Genomic DNA, 20,462 nt, shown 5'->3' on the forward strand with positions numbered 1-20,462 from the left:
CTTGTGGTTTGCGGGCTCAGTAGTTGTGGCGTGCGGGCTCTAGAGCACAGGCTCAGTAGTTGTGGCGCACGGGCTTAGTTGCACCATGGCATGTGGGATCTTCCCAGACCAGGGATCAAACCCATGTCCCCTGCATTGGCAGGCGGATTCTTAACCACTGGGCCACCAGGGAAGTCCCAAGCTTACTGCTTTTAATGTAGACAATGTATGATGTGCTTACGTTCTGTGGGTAGTTTTTTAGATGCTTTTCATTTCTTACCTACCTTGTGGAACTGATTAACAAAGATATTCTTTTTTCACCAAAAAGATTTAGTAACAATTATTTGTTTTAGATTGTTTATAATTTTAAAAAAATTATGAGGGCTTCCCTGGTGGCGCAGTGGTTGAGAGTCCGCCTGCCGATGCAGGGGACACGAGTTCATGCCCCGGACCGGGAAGATCCCACATGCCGCAGAGTGGCTAGGCCCGTGAGCCATGGCGGCTGAGCCTGCCCGTCCGGAGCCTGTGCTTCGCAACGGGAGAGGTCACAACAGTGAGAGGCCCGCATACCAAAAAAAAAAAAAAAAAAAAATTATGAACAGCTTAAGTATCCACCAGTAGATTAGAATTATGTTATATCCACACAATGAATATCATATGCCCATTAAAACTGATACTGTAGAAGAATACTTAATAACATGGAATGCTGTTCACAGTATGGTATAGTGAGGAAAACATGAAGTAATATAATGTATGATCTCATTTTTGTAAAAATTATATACATGTAAAGGAAAACAAATTTGAAGAATATATTGCAAAACATTAACAGATTGACAGGTTATCACTGTGCTGTGAGGTTGAAGGTGATTTTTATTGTCTCTTTGTATATCTGTGTTTTTCAAAAAAGTTTAAGTTGTATTTTAAAAATTATTTTTCTTACTACCAAAAAAAAAAGAAAAAAAAAAGACAGCATAACGTTTTAGGCCACTTCATAAGTGACCTATGTTTGTTTCATATTTAGCTGTAATAAGGAGTTCCATTTCTTTTGGTATTCCAATGGGATTAAAGTCCCGTTGTAAAGTTTTTTGTGACTTTTTTAAGGTTAAATTTTCAGGTTAATATGTAAATGCTTTTTGTGTGTTTTCTAGCCAGTTGTTTCATAAAAATAGATTTGTGTTTTATGAAGCTTTCAACAGCTCTTATTAATTTATATCCTTTGCCATTAATAGCTTTTTAAAGCTTTTTGTGTAGCAGAAAAATTGAGGCTATTTGTTGGCATCACCATTCAAAGTGTTTGTGTTGAGAGAATCTGATCAGGTTAAGAGCTTGTTGTTGATCAATATAATTGAAAAAAATTTTCTAAAACATATAATACATTGTCTTCAACATCAAAGTTTAGAGAATCATCTGATATCTGCCTCTTTCATTAGCTTATGAAGAATTTAAGACGTTTTGAGTTTATCCTTAAGGTAATCTAGGTAAGTTCCTATTAAAGATTTGAATAATACTTTGTCAACCTGAGTTATATAGAGAAGTAAAAGGTAGATTATTTTTAAAATGTTAAAGTAGAAAAAGTGAAATTTAATAGTAAGAAATATTTCCCTTTTAAAAGCCTCTTCTGTGTAATTTTTTAGCTCCTTTTGCCTTTTTTCCCTCTTTTTAAAAATTTTATGGTCTGTTTGATTTGACAAAAGCACTTAGATTTCTTATTGAAATAAATAAATAATTGAATGATTATTTATTAAATGCCTACAAACTGTTCTAGGCTCTGTGCTGAGTGCTAGGTGTATCAAGACAAATAAGACATGATACAACCTTCAGGAGCTTACTATTCATACAAGATAAAGCAGGGTCATGAAGGAGAGAGTAGTTTGGGGATGAAAGGAAAGAGGAAGGTGATGTTTTAACTAAGTCACAAAAGATGATTAGGCGTTCAGGTGTCATTGTAAAAAGTAGGGTGGTATCTATAGAGAAGGACGGAGCATTGTAAATAAAGGCAAACAGGGATGTCACCTAACAGCCAATAGCACTTTGTAAAATTTGCTTAAAAATTATAAAAGCAATACAGTAGTATTACTGAAAGACTGGACAAGGGAGAGAATTTCACTAATGATCCTGTCACCTAACACAGCTAATTATTTGCTTTTACTCTTTTTTCAAATAAATGTTTTATATTATTTAAATCATAACACATGCAGTTTTATATCTTTTAGTTTTTTCTGAGATGTCTATTTTTATCGGTGCTATACATGCATATAGCTTAAAGCGTTAAGTAGTTTGTATAAGATTTGTTGAATAATAAGCAGTTGCCTAATCTTCCTTGGTATTTTCTTCTCAGAAGAGACTACTTTATATTCTAGGCATTGTCTATTGACTTCCCACTTCTGAGCATGTGAATTTAGCTTTCTTCCCCCCGTTCCCCCTTAGTCACTTCCTCTTCACCTCTCCCTATTACTCCATCCTACACTACAGCTATATGGCAATCTTGGTTAGATAAATATTCAGTGTTTACCTTATGACCACGTACGTATGATGCACAGCCGAAGTCATGTAGTGAGCTATGATTACTTTTCTAGCACAATTTTTTGTTTTCCCTAGAGCTAATAATTGTGGTTTTATTTATGTTTGTTTAGTATTCTAAGTATCACTAATTCAACCCTACACTCACCTCTCAAGATTATCAAATGTTGTCAGTTGCTTCTAATGTTTTTTGTGTAGCCTTTGGACTGGCTTCAAACTAGATTGGCTACTCTTTTTTTTTTTTTTTGCGGAGCGCAGGCTCTGGACGCGCAGGCTCAGCGGCCATGGCTCACGGGCCTAGCCGCTCTGCGGCATGTCGGATCTTCCCGGACCAGGGCACGAACCCGTGTCCCCTGCATCAGCAGGCGGACTGTCAACCACTGCGCCACCAGGGAAGCCCTAGATTGGCTACTCTTTGAACCTGGTCTATGGTTATGATCCTGGCAACTCCCTTCACCCTTATCCTGGGGTTTCTCCTGTACTACTAGATCTTTGTTACTTCTCTCCCGTATCTTCTGCTTTTTGGATTTTTTCTTGTTTTGGTTTTCTCCAGGAACTTTTTGAGCAAGAGTTTATTAGAGGTAAATTATTAAAATTTGTAAATCTGAAAATATCTTAAATCTGTCCTCATACTTAAAGTTTGTCTGAGTTAGAATTCTAAGTTAGAAATCATTTTTCTTTCTTTTTTTCTTTAATGTTTAATTATTTGCCTGTGCTGGGTCTTAGTTGTGGCACGCGGGATCTTCGTTGCAGTGTGTGGGATCTTTTAGTTGCAGCACTTGGGATCTTTAGTTGTGCCATGCGGGCTCTTAGTTGCAGCATGCAGGATCTAGTTCCCTGACCAGGGATCAAACCCTGGCCCCCTGCACTGGGAGTGCAGAGTCCCAACTGCTGGACCACGAAGGAAGTCCCTGGAAATCATTTTCCTTCAGAATTTTGAAAAAGTATTGCTTCATTTTTAGCCGGGCTTCCCATTTGCTGTTGAGATATCCAGTGCCATTCTAATTCTTGTACCGTTGTATTTGTTTCTGTTTCTGGGAGATTGTAGAATTTTTATCTAAAATGTTCTGAGTTTTCACAGTGATATCCTTTAATATGGCTCTGTTTTCACCTATTTATTGCTAAAAATGGGCTCCTTTAATCTGAAGCCTAATCTCTTTCAGTTCTGGGAAATGAAAAAAATTATCTCATAGATGATTTCCTCTCTTAGATTTTCTTTCTTCTTGCAACTCTTATTTGGATATTGGACCTCCTGGACTGATCCTCTAATTTTCTTAGCTTTTTCCATCTTTGTCTTTTTACTGCTTTGGGGGAGATTTCTTTAAACTTACCTTACAGTTTTTCTATTGATCTTTGTCTTTCTGCTCTCACTTTTTGAAAATTTTAATTTATTTTGTTTATTTCATTTTTGGCTGCGTTGGGTCTTTGTTGTGTGCGGGGTTTCTCTAGTTGTGGCGGGCGGGGGCTACTCTTCGTTGCGGTGTGTGGGCTTCTCATTGCGGTGACTTCTCTTGTTGCAGAGCATGGGCTCTAGGCGCGTGGGCTTCAGTAGTTGTGGCACGTGGGCTCAGTAGTTGTGGCTCGCAGGCTCTAGAGCGCAAGCTTAGTAGTTGTGATGCATGGGCTTAGTTGCTCCGTGGCATGTGGAATCTTCCCGGACCAGAGCTCGAACCCGTGTCCCCTTCATTGGCAGGCACCACCGGGAAAGCCCTTATTTTTTAATTTTTAAGAGCTCTCAAATTTTTTCTTTACTGAAAATTTTCATTTGATAAAATTATATGTGGTAAAATGCACAAATCTTAAGTGTACACTTCAAAGAGTTTAAAAAACATGCACTCATGTAATCTACATTCCTAGCAAGATATAGATCTTAAATGTTTAGTTCAGTGATTTCTGACAAATGCTTTACAATTATGTTATTACCCAATTCAAGATATGGAATATTTCCATCACCCCAGAAAGGCGTTTCATGCCTCTTTCCAATCAATCATTCTCTACCCACCAGAGGCATCCACTTTTCTGATTTCTATCATGATATATTAGTTTTGTTTGTTTTTACACTTAATATAAATGGCATCGTATAGTATCCTTTTACATCTGGTTTTTTTTTTTTTGCTCAAAAAATGTCTGAGAGATGTGATATTCATCCAAGTTGTTGCTGAGTAGTATTCTACTGTATGAATTGAACATAATCATTTATTCTTCAGTTGGAAATTTGAGTTTCCTAGTTTTGGCTATTATGAATAAAACTGCTATAAACATTTTTGTGCAAGTCTTTCTGGACATAAGCTTTCATATATCTTATATACCTAGGAGCATAGTGGAATGGTTGAGACATAGAGTAGGTGTATGTTTAGCTTTATTAGAAACCATCAAATAGTTTTTCAAAGTGGTTATACAGTTTTTTTACTTTCACTAGTTTTAGTTGCTCTGCCTCCTTGGTATTGTGAGTCTTCTTAATTTTCACACATTCAGATTAGTGGAAAGTAGTATCTCAGTGTGGTTTTAATTTGTATTTCCTTAAAGTCTAAGAATGTTGAACATTTTTAATTGTGCATGTTGGCCCTTTGTATGTCCTTAAGAGCCCTTTTTTGTTCTATGAATTTTGTTTAAATAGTATCTTGTTCTTTTTTTTTCATCTTCTATCTCTTTGAAGATATTAATGGTACTTTTTTTTTAGTAGATCTTTATTGGAGTATAATTGCTTCACAATACTGTGTTAGTTTCTGTTGCACAACAAAGCAAATCAGACATATGCATACACATGTCCCCATATCCCCCTCCCTCTTAAGCCTCCCTCCCATCCTCCCTATCCCACCCTTCTAGGTCATCGCAAAGCACTGAGCCAATCTCCCTGTGCTATGCTGCTGCTTCCCACCAGCCAACTATTTTACATTCGGTAGTGTATATATGTCGATGCTACTCTCACTTCGCCCCAGCTTCGCCCTCCCACCCCATGTCCTCACGTCCATTATCTGTGTCTACCTCTTTATTCCTGCCCTGCAACTAGGTTCATCAGTACCATTTTTTCTTTTTAGATTCCATATGTATGTGTTAGCATATGGTATTTGTTTTTCTGACTTACTTCACTCTGTATGACAGACTCTAGGTCCATCCACCTCACTACAAATAACTGAATTTCGTTTCTTTTTATGGCTGAGTGATATTCCATTGTATATATGTGCCACATCTTCTTTATCCATTCATCCATCTCTCGATGGACATTTAGGTTGGTTCCATGTCCTGGCTATTGTAAATAGTGCTGCAGTGAACATTGGGGTACGTGTCTCTTTTTGAATTATGGTTTTCTCAGGGTATATGCCCAGCAGTGGGATTACTGGGTAATATGGTAGTTTTTAGTTTTTTAAGGAACCTCCATACTGTTTTCCATAGTGGTTGTATCAATTTACATTGCCACCAACAGTGTAGGAGGGTTCCCTTTTCACCACACCCTTTCCAGCATTTATTGTTTCTAGATTTTTTGATAATGGCCATTCTGACTGGTGTGAGGTGATACCTCATTGTAGTTTTTTGTGTTTGTTTTTTCAGCAGTACGTGGGCCTCTCACTGTTGTGGCCTCTCCCATTGCGGAGCACAGGCTCTGGACACGCAGGCTCAGGGGCCATGGCTCATGGGCCCAGCCACTCTGCGGCATGTGGGATCTTCCCGGATCAGGGCACGAATCCGTGTCCCCTGCATCAGCAGGCGGACTCTTAACCACTGCACCACCAGGGAAGCCCTCACTGTAGTTTTGATTTGCATTTCTCTAATAATTAGTGATGTTGAGCATCTTTTCATGTGCTTCTTGGCCATCTGTATGTCTTCCTTGGTGAAATGTCTATTTAGGTCTTCTGCCCATTTTTTAACTGGATAATTTGTTTTTTTGTTATTGAGCTCCATGAGCTGTTTGTATATTTTGGAGATTAATCCTTTGTCTGTTGTTTCATTTGCAAATATTTTCTCCCTTTCTAAGGGTTGTCTTTTTGTCTTATTTATGGTTTCCTTTGCTGTGCAAAAGCTTTTAAGTTTAATTAAGTCCCATTTGTTTATTTTTGTTTTTATTTGTATTGCTTTAGGAGGTGGGTCAAAAAAGATCTTGCTGTGGTTTATGTCAAAGAGTGTTTTTCCTATGTTTTCCTCTAAGAGTTTTATAGTGTCTGGTCTTCCATTTAAGTCTTTAATCCATTTGGAGTTTATTTTTGTGTATGGTGTTAGGTAGTGTTCTAATTTCATTCTTTTACGTGTAGCTGTCCAGTTTTCCCAGCACCACTTATTGAAGAGGCTGTCTTTTCTGCATTGTATGTTCTTGCCTCCTGTGGCATAAATTAGCTGCCCATATGTGCATAGGTTTATCTCTGGGCATTCTGTGTTGTACCACTGATCTATATTTCTGTTTTTGTGCCAGTCTCATACTGTCTTGATTACTGTAGCTTTGTGGTATAGTTTGAAGTCAGGGAGCCTGATTCCTCCAGCTCCGTTTTTCTTTCTCAAGATTGCTTTGGCTATTCGGGGTCTTTTGTTTCCATACAAATTGTAAAATTTTTTGTTCCAATTCTGTGAAGAATGCCATTGGTAGTTTGATAGGGATTGCACTGAATTTGTAGATTGCTTTGGGTAGTATAGTCATTTTTACAATATTGATTCTTCCAATCCAAGAACATGGTATATTTCTCCATCTGTCTATGTCATCTTTGATTTCTTTCATCAGTGTTTTATAGTTTTCTGAGTACAAGTCTTTCGCCTCTTTAGGCAGGTTTATTCCTAGGTATTTTATTCTTTTTGTTGCAGTGGTAAATGGGAGTGTTTCCTTAATTTCTCTTTCTGATTTTTCATTGTTGGTATATAGGAATGCCAGAGATTTCTGTGCATTAATGTTGTATCCTGCAACCCTACCAAATTCACTGATTAGTTCTAATAGTTTTCTGGTGGTATCTTTAGGATTTTCTATGTATAGTATCATGTCATTGGCAAACAGTGGCAGTTTTATTTCTTCTTTTCCAATTCATATTCCTTTTATTTCTTTTTCTTCTGATTGCTGTGGGTAGGACTTCCAAATCTATGTTGAATAAGAGTGGTGAGAGTGGGCATCCTTGTGTTGTTCCTGATCTTAGTGGAAATGCTTTCAGTTTTTCACCATTGGGTATGATGCTTGCTTTGGGCTTGTCATATATGGCCTTTATTATGTTGAGGTGGGTTCCCTCTGTGCCCATTTTCTGGAGAGTTTTTATCATAAATGTGTGTTGAATTTTGTCAAAAGCTCTTTCTGCATCTATTGAGATGATCATATGGTTTTTATTCCTTATTTTGTTAATGGGGTGTATCACATTGATTGATTTGCGTATATTGAAGAATCTTTGCATCCCTGGGATAAATCCCATGTGATCATGGTGTATGATCCTTTTAATATGCTGTTGGATTCTGTTTGCTACTATTTCGTTCAGGATTTTTGCATCTATGTTCATCAGTGATACTGGTGTATAATTTTCTTTTTTTGTGATATCTTTTTATGGTTTTGGTGTCAGGGTGATGGTGGCTTCGTAGAATGAATTTGGGAGTGTTTCTCCCTCTGCAGTTTTTTGGAAGAGTTTGAGAAGGATAGGTGTTAGGTCTTCTCTAAATGTTTGATAGAATTCACCTGTGAAGCCATCTGGTCCTGGACTTTTGTTTGTTGGAAGATTTTAAATTATGGTTTCAATTTCATTACTTGTGATAGGTCTGTTTATATTTTCTAATTCTTCTGGTTCAGTCTTGGAAATTTGTACCTTTCTAAGAATTTGTCCGTTTCTTCCAGGTTGTCCGTTTTATTGGCATATAGTTGTTTGTAGTAGTCTCTTATAGTCCTCTGTTTTTCTGCAGTGTCAGTTGTGATTTCTCCTTTTTCATTTCTAATTTTATTGATTTGCTTCCTCTCCCTTTTTTTCTTGATGAGTCTGGCTAAGGTTTTATCAATTTTCTTTATCTTCTCCAAGAACCAGCTTTTAGTTTTATTGATCTTTGCTATTGTTTTCTTTGTTTCTATTTCATTTACTTCTGCTGTGATCTTTATGATTTCTTTCCTTCTACTGACTTTGGGTTTTCTTTGTTCTTCTTTCTCTAGTTTTTTAAATTTAATTTTTTTTTTAATTTAATTTTATTATTATTATTTTTAACATCTTTATTGGAGTATAATTTCTTTACAGTGGTGTGTTAGTTTCTCTCTAGATGTTTTAAGTGTAGGGGTTGGATTGTTTATTTGATATTCTTTTTGTTTCTTGAGGTGAGACTGTATAAGTCAGTATATTTAGGTCTTTACTCAGAGAAGTCCTCTCAAGTCTTCTGTCTGGAGGGTGAATGTCTGATTGCCAGCCTCCGGAAGCTCAGAAGAGGAAGGGGGAGATATCTCTATATTCCCATTCATGTGTTTATTTAATACCCGTGTTTTTAGAATGGCTTATCTAACTTCATTTTTGTCTGATGTCCATAAAAGTGTTTCATATCTTCTAGACAATAAACTTCTAGTCTTTTGCCATAGTTGGGGAAGCTTAGTGGCTAGGCTTGTGAAATGGAGTTGGGTATCTCTGTAATGTCACTGTTTCTTAGTTAGCTTTGAGCCAATAGCACAACTACCTTCTTTACTCCCACCTTCTAGAGGTACCCTGGCCCCACTAATTCTGAGCCTTTATAGGATTCTGCATATAAAAAGCTCACCTTCTCCTATTGTCGGCTTAGGGATTCAGCTTTATTATATCTACTAAGTCCTGTATTTAATATTGAATATACATCCATCTGCTTTACAGCTTCCAAAACTTTCTTGATTTTATCTCCAACCTGATTTCTTTGTCTTTGGGTTTATGCATTTAAAGAAGCAAACAGTCCCTTTTTTGAGTTTTAGTGGGCTTTAAGAAGGGAGTGAAATTAAATGTATTTCAATCCAGTGTTCTTTTATTAGAATTCTGTATTTTTTGTTACATAGTGTATCATATCTTATTTTTTTCAAATTGTTATATTTTCATAATTATAATGATTCTTGGTTGCTTGATATTGCATTGCCTAGATTGCCCATAATTTACTGTTGCCTTATTACTAGATATTTAAGTTTCTTCCAGTTTTTCACTTATTACATTATGCTGAAGTGAACATCTTCATTAATTTAAGATTCCCCCAAATTTAGGATTATTCCCTTAGAATAGAATTCGAGAAATAACATCTTTTTGAATTTTCTTTTTTAAAATTAATTTTATTGAAGTATAGTTGATTTACAATGTTGTGTTTTTCTGCTGTATAGAAAAGTGATTCATTTATACATATATATTCTTTTTCATTACATTTATTACAGGATATTGAATATAGTTCCCTGTGCTATATAGTAAGACCTTGTTATTTTGTAATCATTTTCTGAAAGTGATATATGAGTGTTGATTTTACTAAACATTTATCAGAATTTGGTATTATAATTTGCCAAAAAAATTATTTGCTAATTGAATAGTCTAAAATGGCAGCTTGTTTTAATTTGTATTTTTTTGTATTAGTTGTCAAGGTAGAAACTTTCCCCACGTTTTTGATAGTTGTATTTACTCACTATCTTTTTGTCCTTTGTTCTTATCAACATTTTTAGTTCCTAAAACATAAAAAAAATCAATTTGAGAACCTCTTTATAATAAATGCCTTAAATGTAAACTGTCAGACAGATTTGCTATAAATATTTTCTCTAGTTGGTTTACCATTTTTTGATTTTTTTTGCTATTTTTTAATGTGCGTGAGTTTAAAATTTGTATATAGTCAAACCTGTGAACAGTTGTATTTTGTATCATTTTTGAAGTTTCACATTTTTACTCAAACAGATCTCTGAAAAATAATCGATTCTAATTTATGACCTTATATTTTTAGTATTGAACTTAAAAAGAAATTACCTGAAATTTATTTTCGAGTGTAGTAAAAGTTAGTATATAAATTTATGTTTTGTTTTTGTTTTTGTTTTTAAAGCTGCTAAGCAGCCAATCCAATATGAGCCAGGGAATCATTTCCATTCTTAGTTTTTAAAAAATCTTTAAACAAAGAATTTGAATATGTGTAGTAACTCCTATTTTACCTCATAAATTCTGTTCTAATTATTCTTCCATATAGTTTTGCATCAGAAACTTGTGTATTCCCTCACAGAAACTTGCATTGCATCATGTGTAATCTAGACTTCCTTATTTTAAATTAAGTTGTTCTGCTTTGGTTGTTTGGGAAGTGTTGGTACACTTTTGCTTTTATGTAATAAAACTTCAGAATGTTGCCATCTTGAGGTTGTTTATAAAGCCATGTATGGTTATCAGGAAATTGCTGACAATTATGAAGTGCTTATTGTGTGCAATAGGGAAAAGAAACTCCTAGACATATTTTATGTTTATTTTTTGATGGCCAGATTCAATTCTTGGTTTTAATGGTTTGTTTTGTTTTTGTTTTTTAACTAGGGCCTTAGTTTAGAATATATTTTCCCTATAGCGTTTTTCCCCCCACTACAACTAGTAGTTGGCCCTACAACTAGTAGCCTTGTTTCTTTTGAACCAGGGCTGTTAGGTGAAAAGATTTTCTTCTAGTAGCAAAGATCCTTTAGATCTTTATATCAGGATTTCTTATTAACAATAGAACTTCTCTTTTCCTTGATTACTAGAAAGTAAAAAAATGGCAAAAAGCCCACTACATATTGAAATGAAATTTAGTGTTTATATAACTCTGTCAAATTTAAAAAATTTTTACATTAAAATAAATAAACAGCAAGTGGAACACTATCCAGTGCTGTAGTACAGCATGAAATGCTTCATTATCTCTAAATACTTTATTTTTCTTGCAGCAGGAAGGATGAAATTGTTTTTTATGAAATAGGGTGAACTTGGTTATATGGAATTTTTACTTCCTGTCCACATTTTCTTTTTATTTATTTGTTGGTTTGTTTGTTTACTGCCTGTTAGCTTATATGGCTCTTTGAGTTATATGGGTTTCTTTTAAAAAGTGGGCTTAACAGGGAGATCAGCTCGGTGCTTTGTGACCACCTAGAGTGGTGGGATAGGGTGAGTGGGAGGGAGATGAGACGCAAGAGGGAGGAGATATGGGGATATAGGTATATGTATAGCTGATTCACTTTGTTATAAAGCAGAAACTAGCACACCATTGTAAAGCAATTATACTCCAATAAAGATGTTAAAAAATAAAAATTGGGCTTAAGATTCTTATCCACTTTAATAATAGCAGTGTGTTTCTGTTTCTGGGAGTAAAAAACAGCACCACAATTTTCAAAAATAAACTTAAATTAGAATATTTTTAGAATTATAAAAATCAAGAATCAATAGCAAACTCTTACCAAATCTAATTATAGTCATTTTTCCTAAAAGTGCAGTGAAATATTCATTTCAGTTTTAAATGTCAGAGTAGTAAAACTGTTACTATAAATATATGAGTTAATTTCCTCAAAAGGCAGAAGTTTGTATTCAAGGCCAAACTCTCTTTGGTACTTTTGTTTTAATTTTTCCTCTTATATATTTATTCTGTGGCATTATTTTTGATATTTTAATAAAATTACATATAAAATTTTATTTGTAAAAATGCCTTCTCTGAATGAATCCTTTTAGTAATTACTTTGTTTCCTGACAACTTAATAACCACTGCCATGAAGTCACAGTGTAATGAAAAAAATAATAAAATTTTTGTACATAACTAGGGCAGGAATTCCTTGGGGAAATATTGAGTGAATGATTACAGGAAAGGTAATTCTTTAGTTACAGATTGTCTTGAAAGTTAAATTCAACTTTAAAACAGAGTCATTTTTAAAGCAATAAACTTATTTATGAAACTAGATTAACTGAATAATTAGAGCTTGGTTGACAAGAAAAACTGGAAAACAATGACCATTTTCTTCATTTAAACAAAATTAACTTTCACTAGTTGAAATAACTTTCTTTTTATTTTTCTTCAAACCATAAACTGGTAATGCTGTTGTCTGTTCCTCTACCTGAATGTTTAATAGAACAGTAATGATTTTTCCCTCCAATGCTTGTTGGTAATCATTGCTGTAGAAAATCTGAGATAAGAGAACTGGTAACGGACAATATCTAAAATACTCATGAAAATTAAGTATCTATGGTACATGAATTCTTTCTATAAAAATTTGAAGCTGTTAGATTTTCTTATAATTTTAATTAAAAATTTTCAGATTAAAACATTTGTCATTACCAGGTTGGTATGCACCTTCTTATTATAAAGTATGGGTAAACACTGTTGAGAAAATATAAAGTAAGAACTCAGTTTGACAATGTAAATATGTGAATTTCTTTAAAGAATTCAGAATTGTCCACATCTGACTCTTATCCATTTAAATAGTTTTGTTCTGAATTGCTTTTGGTAACAGAAGGAATAACATGTGAAGGTTTTCAGATGTTATATGTTGTTATCATCAGTAGTACTGAAAATGACATTTTTTCCTGTCACTTATTAGGTGTAGTGGCTGCCAAGGCATCAGTTGATTTTCAGCAGTTCTTCCTAAATGACAGCAGAGGCACTATATGTGTTCTTTTTCACCAGTTTGTCAGGAAAGATGTTAAAAATTTAGTAATTTCCACTCTGTATGGAAAGTAACAGAACAGTTCCAAATTTCATTAATGTTTTCTTCTGACTAATACATTGTTTTTTTTTTGTTTCCAAATTTCATTAATTTGTTCTCTTCTAAGGTGTTTTTTTATAGTGCCTTTCAGCAAGGATCTTAATGACACATAAGGATGAGTGAATTCTCATAGAATTGTGGGAAATTTTTCTTGGTTTCTTAATTGAAAGGTATAAGAAAATGACTTCCAAGTTGAATATTATGGATTTAGCTAGTACTAGTAGTAGAATGTAGAATATCTGACTTAATTCTGTAATCATTTGATAAAGATGTACACCTGTGTTTTTATTTGTGGCTTTCTTTACAAATGGGAGCCTAAAATATAAAATTTGACTGTTACTTGGAAGGTGAATCTTACTGGAGGATTGAGCTTTCTTTTCTTTGCAGCCATCATAGTGAATAATAAAGTTTCTGGAAAGGGGAGATTTAGGGTATATTATGTTATAAAAGACTGCTCTTAAAGGGAAAGAGAATGGAAGTAATAACTAATTTTAAATTCATGGATATTAAATGTGATTGGCTTAGCAGGTTTTGGGGGATGGCGGTGAATGAAACATCATTGTTTTTCTTAGGGAACCTGAAAACTTGTATGTGTGTGGGCTGGCCTTCTTTTCCTCCCATCTCCCCATCCTTCCTCCTTGCCCTCCTCCCTTCTTCCCTCCCTCCCTTCCTTTTTTCTTGCCTTTCTGCCTCCCTCCCTCCCCTCCCTCCTTGCCTTCAGTCTTTTTCTCTTTCTCTCCTCTCTTCAATACAAAAGAACCAGTACAGAGAAATATGTTATCCTTATCTGATGAGCCTATTGCAAAAAAATTTTTTTTTGGCCACAATGTGCGGCTTTCGGGATCTTAGTTCCCGGACCAGGGATTGAATCCAGGCCCTTGGCAGTGGAAGTTCAGAGTCCTAAGCACTGGACCGCCAGGGAATTCCCCCTTTTTTTCTTTTTTTAAAGAATCTTATGAGATAGTGTCTTTGAGTGTGCTTTTTAAAGAGTAAAATGCTAGGTTAGAAATAACACTTATTATTAATCTTTTTTTTTTTTTAAGGTTAAAGGCACTAATGACAACTTGTCATTACATTTTGGTTAGACTTGCAGAGGGATTTGGGCTACTAGATGTCTTTTGACTACGTTTTTTTCCTCTCTGGGGGAAAGGAGGGTACTTGGAAACATACATTTTAATGTAGTTGAACTGATGAGTGCCATGTTGCTGATAGCTCAGAAGTTTATGAACCAGGAGAATGATAAATTGTGTGTTTGATTTGAGAAACTGCTGGAAGCAAGTGAATGAGCTAGAAAACTTGTCATCAACATATGTTAAATAGTCATTTTGTTTTATTATGAAGAATAAAAAAAGCCAAGGAATACTTAAAGGCATTCTTTCCATGACGTTTTTTTTTTTTTTTTTTTTTTTTTTTTTTGCGGTACGCGGGCCTCTCACTGTTGTGGCCTCTCCCGTTGCGGAGCACAGGCTCCGGACGCGCAGACTCAGCGGCCATGGCTCACGGGCCCAGCCGCTCCGCGGCATGTGGGATCTTCCTGGACCGGGGCACGAACCCGTGTCCCCTGCATCGGCAGGCGGACTCTCAACCACTGCGCCACCAGGGAAGCCCTCCGTGACGTTTTTAAGACTCTCCTGCAGCGTTTAAATATACAACAAATTTCCTGTGACCATAAACTAAGTGGTGTCCTTTTTGATTTATGTTCTTATGGGCAGTTTCCAGAGACATATTCGTCCCCAGAAATTATTTGAATTTGTTAACTGTAAAGTGGCATATTTGACATGTTTCAGAATGTGAGCTGCTATTCTTAGTAGAAGAAAGCTTGTACAACTTGCCTATTTCCCCATTTGTGCTCTAGGCTGATAAGTTGTTACTGGTTCATTCATTGATAAACTAGCTTAGCTGTCCAGCACACATATTCCATTCTATATTATTTTTCCTTCACATTTTTATGCTTGTTAATAGAAACTAATAGAAAGGAAGAAGCAGAATTTTCTCTTAGACTACTGCAATTTTTTATGCAGTGCAGCAAAGCTCAGGGATGCTGGGGAACAGAAGTAGTGGCAGATGGTCCAACTTGATGCTCTGCAAAGATAGGGTGGTTCCTTTTGATTACAGACACTGGCAGTCTGTGAAGTGAAGATATGGAGCCACAGTCTGTTTTACAGCATGCACTAACCATGTGTGTTGTGGTAAAGCCAAGAACAACTTTGTATGGGCATAGTAGAAGAGATGACTGCATTCACTTCTAGTTTCCACACACCCACACGTAACAATACTGTCAACCTTGTATCTTTGAGCGCTAAGGCTAAATGGTATATACATTGCCACACTGTTTTCTGCTTTGAATTACAGACGATGTGCTCAGGGATAAAACTAGGACATAATAGCAGGGAGCTAGATTTATACCTTCTCAATAACAAGAGAAGTGGAGATTTATTTTCTTCATTATTTAAACAGCTACCCATACAGGGCCATACAGGATAGATTCTTTTAGAAATTTTTGTTCGTTTGAATTACAGGGACTGTATAAACAACAGTGAATAAAAGGCTAGGAAAAGCACAATTGTAGGAATGTAAATTGGTAGAGCCACTTGGAAGTTTGGTGGTATTTATTAAATGAAAAAAATGTGAATGGCCTAGTTCTTACTAGAGAAGCATATATATATATTTTTCTAAGGAGACATGTACATGACTTTTCATGGCAATTGTATGAAAGAAAAAATGAGAAACAGGCTAAATGTCAACAATAAGTGACATCTAGATGATCTATAGGATTGTTATGTGATGGGATATACTAATACTATGCAAAGGAATGAGCTACGTTTCTATAGGTACTTCATATGAAAGCATGCAAAAAGATCTGAAAGGAGGTAGACCAAACATGATTATCTCTTGGGGAAGGGTGAGGGATCAAGACCACTGGGAGTCAGTGACTAGGGTTTAGTAGTGGTGATGCCTTTAGCCTTATCTGTATGCACTGTTTGACCTTAAAAGAATACTTTTACTAATTACTTGTGTAACAAAAAATTAATCAAAAAATGATCCCAAAGTACCACCCAATACAGCAACCACTTTTTTGCATAATGTCATTCATTTTTGTGTATATTCTGTACACTTTTAATAATCTTTGGTTTATTTATTATATTACAAACATGTTTTCATGTTTCTATAAAATCTTTCTTTTACCGTCTTTTCTGATACTCTTAAATTATTCGTTTAAATGAAATTCCCAGGAATGAACCACATGATAGAAGGATATGAACATTTCCTGCTCTTAAGTATTGCCATATTACTTTACAAAAGGATTTTGCCAGTGTATAATGCTACCAGCAATGGTGAAGTGCACTAACTTCATGACCTCAGTGTTCAAATTTCTTTTTTTTTAATTAATTAATTAATTTTTGGCTTGTTGAGTCTTCGTTGCTGCACACGGGCTTTCTCTAGTTGTGGCGAGCGGGGGCTTCTCACTGTGGTGGCTTCTCTTGTTGCGGAGCACAGGTTCTAGGCACGCAGGCTTCAGTAGTTGTGGCATGCGGGCTCAGTAGCTGTGGCTCACAGGCTCTAGAGCGCAGGCTCAGTAGTTGTGGCGCATGGGCTTAGTTGCTCTGCGGCATGTGGGATCTTCCTGGACCAGGACTCGAACCTGGGTCCCCTGCACTGGCAGGTGGATTCTTAACCACTGTGCCTCCAGGGAAGCCCTTAAGTTTCTTCTTAAAAGCATAATGTAGAGATTGAGTATGGACCCTGGAAACTGAGTCCTTGGGTGCAAATCATGCTTCTGTCACTCAACTGTGTGCCCTTGGGCAAGTGACTTACCTTTTGTGCTTCAATTTCCTCATTTATAAAATGGGAATAATAACAGTGTCTACTCTGTAGGGAAATTACAAGGATTATATGAAATAATATTTGTAAAACACCTGGAATACCTGACATAGGTCAAATGTTAGATAAAAAATTTAAAAAAAAAAGATAATTTGGAGGTGCTTTGGAGCAAGACTGGGTCATATCCAGTTTGTATCTTATCTGCCTTGTTTGATATTGTGTGATTATTTTTCTTCTAAAATTTGTCACTTTTTATCTTTTGAAGGAAGAACATACCACAAAAATGTATAAATAGTAATTTTTCAGTACATGGTATTGTAAGGTCGGATCTTAACAAACGGCACTGCGAAACAGAGGAAAGCTTCAAGTGAGCTTTATTAGGGAGCGCTCCCGGGCGAGGTTCACTGGTCCGAGAGAAAGGAGCCAGAGAAGTCGCACCCGGGCGAGGGTTGGGCAAGATTTTATAGGGGAAGAAGGGAAAGGGGTGTGGTGAATCTGGGAGGGCGCAGGGTATTCCTTATTTGGTGGCCTTTTCGGGTATCCTGGGGGACCGTTAGTCCCGCCCCTCGAAAGACGGGAAGGCTGGGCCGAGTGCAAAGTCCCCAGGTCAGTTCCTGGAACTGGGTGGTCTGGAATGTCTCCAGGTCAGTTTCTGGAACTGGGTGGTCCGGAGAGTTTCGGTCTGATGCAACCTGTGAATCTGATTGTATTCCCCTGCCTCGGGCCAGTTGGCCTTACAGGTATCTGTTTTAATGATAAGGAAAAAGATGCATTTATCAGAGTTAAGAGATTTTGAGTCATTATTTGATTTTCTGCCTTTGCGCAGGTAAATGTCTAAATTATACCTATTCCACAGCACTTTTAGAATTAACGTACTATATTTCCCACCTGGGTTTCATTCAGTAGGTTACTAAATGAACTCGATTGAAAACTGGTTTTAGGCTGAGGAAAGATGTGAGCAGGAGATGCATTTAGTGATAACGAACATCAGGTACAAGATAATGAAAAAACATTTTTATTGAGCCCTTACTGTGAGTCAGTACAGTTTTAGATGCTGTGGTTCAGTAATAAGTGAAAGGCTGTGAATAGAAGAACAGATAGGACATTCATCTGATCATCAAAAAATCTAAATCTTTATCCAAAAATTTATTGAACATCAGTAGTATTTAAGGTTCTTTCATAGGTGTTGGGATACAGATTAGTAAGACCATTTCTTTGCTCTCAATTAAATTAAATACAGTATAAGTTGTGTTATTTAAAAGTTAAAGCATCGAAAGTTTGATACTGAGTAAATGGTGGTAAGGAAGGTCATTCTATGGGAGGGACACCTACCTTTAGGTAATGGGGCATGGAAGCCTTTAGAATATGCTTCAAAAAAAAAAGTAAAAGAGAGACATTAAGCCTTGAAGGATGTTGGGCCAATTGGAGTAATTGGGGATAAGAGGCAGAGGACAGTGCAAGGATGATGGCAGTGAGTATTAATATCATTAGGGAAAGGTAAGTACAGTTGACTTTTAACTCAGGTTTGAACTGTGCAGGTCCACTTGTACTCAGATTTTTTTCAATAGTAAATACATATAGTACTGTATGATCATGGTTGGATAAGTCTGAGGATATGGACCTGAGGATACAGGGGAACCATGGATATGGAAGAACTGCAGATATGGAGGACCAACTATAAGTTATATGTGGATTTTTAGACTGCATGGAGGGTTGACACTCCTAGCCCCCTGCATTATTCAAGGGTCAACTATAGTTTGGGATAGTTGGAGGCTTTGTATCTCTACTTCTCATTCTAAGGTTTACAATTAAATTTTTCAAAAAAAAAAGAAAGCGGACTTCCCTGGTGGTCCAGTGGTTGGGACTCTATGCTTCCACTTCAGGGGGCAGAGTTTCAATCCTTGGTCTGGGAACTAGGATCCCACATGCCGTGCAGCCAAAAAAAAAAAAAAAAAAGATAAAATTTTTCATCTATTTATTGCATGCCAGAACATTTTAGATCTTTTTGTTCTAAGACAAGGATCCTCATCATCAATATTCTGGTCTTGGCTAGTTTCTCCAAATTTGATCTATAATAAACTCCATCTGTAAAAATTACTTTCATTTTAAATCTATTTTTAGATGTAAAAACTCTTGCTTGGGACTCCTGTTTTCAAAGTGGTCTTTTATATTCTTGATGTACAGAGTAACATTATCTTTATTAAACCTTGCCTTTACTGGTTTTCTGATCCTTTGAATTTTGCATTATCTACATTTTTCTAGTACTATTTCTCAGTTGTGAGGTTCTGACCTATAGTAGATTTGTTTCTGATTGCCCCCTTATACATTTTATATATTCAAGTAGCCATTAATTGTATTTAATATGCTCTCCTTATTGTATTAGATATCAAGGTCTACTTCAGAAGTTGTTCTTTTCTACTAGGTTAATGTATGTCGTAGTTACCTTTGCAATCTATTCGTGCCAGGCATAATTTATTCATCACTAGTTTGCTTTTTGCGATTTTTCCATGTCATATTTGTAGAAATTTCTTTGTTTCTATTGTGGGATTTCTTCTATATTACTTCTGCTTTTATGTTTAGTTAACCATTTATATATTGTCATTCTTTTCCTCTCTAATAGATACTTTGAAAACATTGAAGGAATGGTTATTTTGGCTTTTCCTTCAAAATGCTATATTTCTGTTTTAGATTAGAGTCATAAAACAAAGTACTGTGAATGCTTAAAGGGAGTTGTGAAAATTTATTTTGGTAGGCATGTTAACCACCAAAAATTAGATTTGTACTATTGAGTGATTTAATGATGTTAGAGAAACATATTGAATTACCTGAGCTATTGAAATGTGTTTTTTTAATCTAAGAGAGAGTACGCTAGTTTTAAAGTACTCCATACATTGACTTCCAAAAGTTTATTTGGAATTTAAAGTTTATTTCTCCATAGAAGCAGTGTTATAAATGATGATTAGATTCATAGGGTGGTGACTTACAGAAATTTAAGTCACTATGTAGCTGAAATACTGTACATTTGCAATAAAAAAAATAACAGAAACAATTCTGTGGGAATACTAGATGAAGCACAATAACAATAAAATTGAAAAGTCATTTAAAAATGTATCTAAATGCTAATATTTGAAGATGTGGAATACTATTCCCTGCTAGGTCAGTGAGTCTTTTTCAGATGCAACTTCAGAGTGTTTATCAACTACTGTTAGTCACATAGAGGGATAAGAGTATTCTTAGGGAATTTTTGTCCATTCGTAAGTAGCTGGGGAGTTGTCAGTACATCAGGTATTTGTATTTGTAGGACTGTTCCTGTGCATCTGGGATAGGTTTATTAGTTTTTCACATAAGTAGAATCTACTCTTTTTTTATCAGCCTTCTTTTGTTCAGTATAATAACTGTGAGCTTCATCCATGTTACTTGGTTGAGTACCTTTTGCCTCTTCAGTGCTGAATAGTATTCTATAATATTAATATATCATAATTTTTTGTTAACTTGTTCAGTGAACATTTGGGTCATTTCCAGT

At 35.7% G+C, this 20,462-nt stretch overlaps 1 protein-coding gene across 2 annotated transcripts in view; it reads left to right on the plus strand.

Moving 5' to 3' along the window:
* USP32 (ubiquitin specific peptidase 32) overlaps positions 1 to 20,462 on the plus strand; it is a 203,897-nt gene that overhangs the window by 24,379 nt on the left and 159,056 nt on the right. The window lies entirely within an intron of this gene.

Source organism: Monodon monoceros, unplaced genomic scaffold (assembly GCF_005190385.1).
Source record: "Monodon monoceros isolate NGI ecotype Baffin Bay Population unplaced genomic scaffold, NGI_Narwhal_1 Super_Scaffold_9, whole genome shotgun sequence".
In the NCBI taxonomy this organism is placed as follows: Eukaryota; Metazoa; Chordata; class Mammalia; order Artiodactyla; family Monodontidae; genus Monodon; species Monodon monoceros.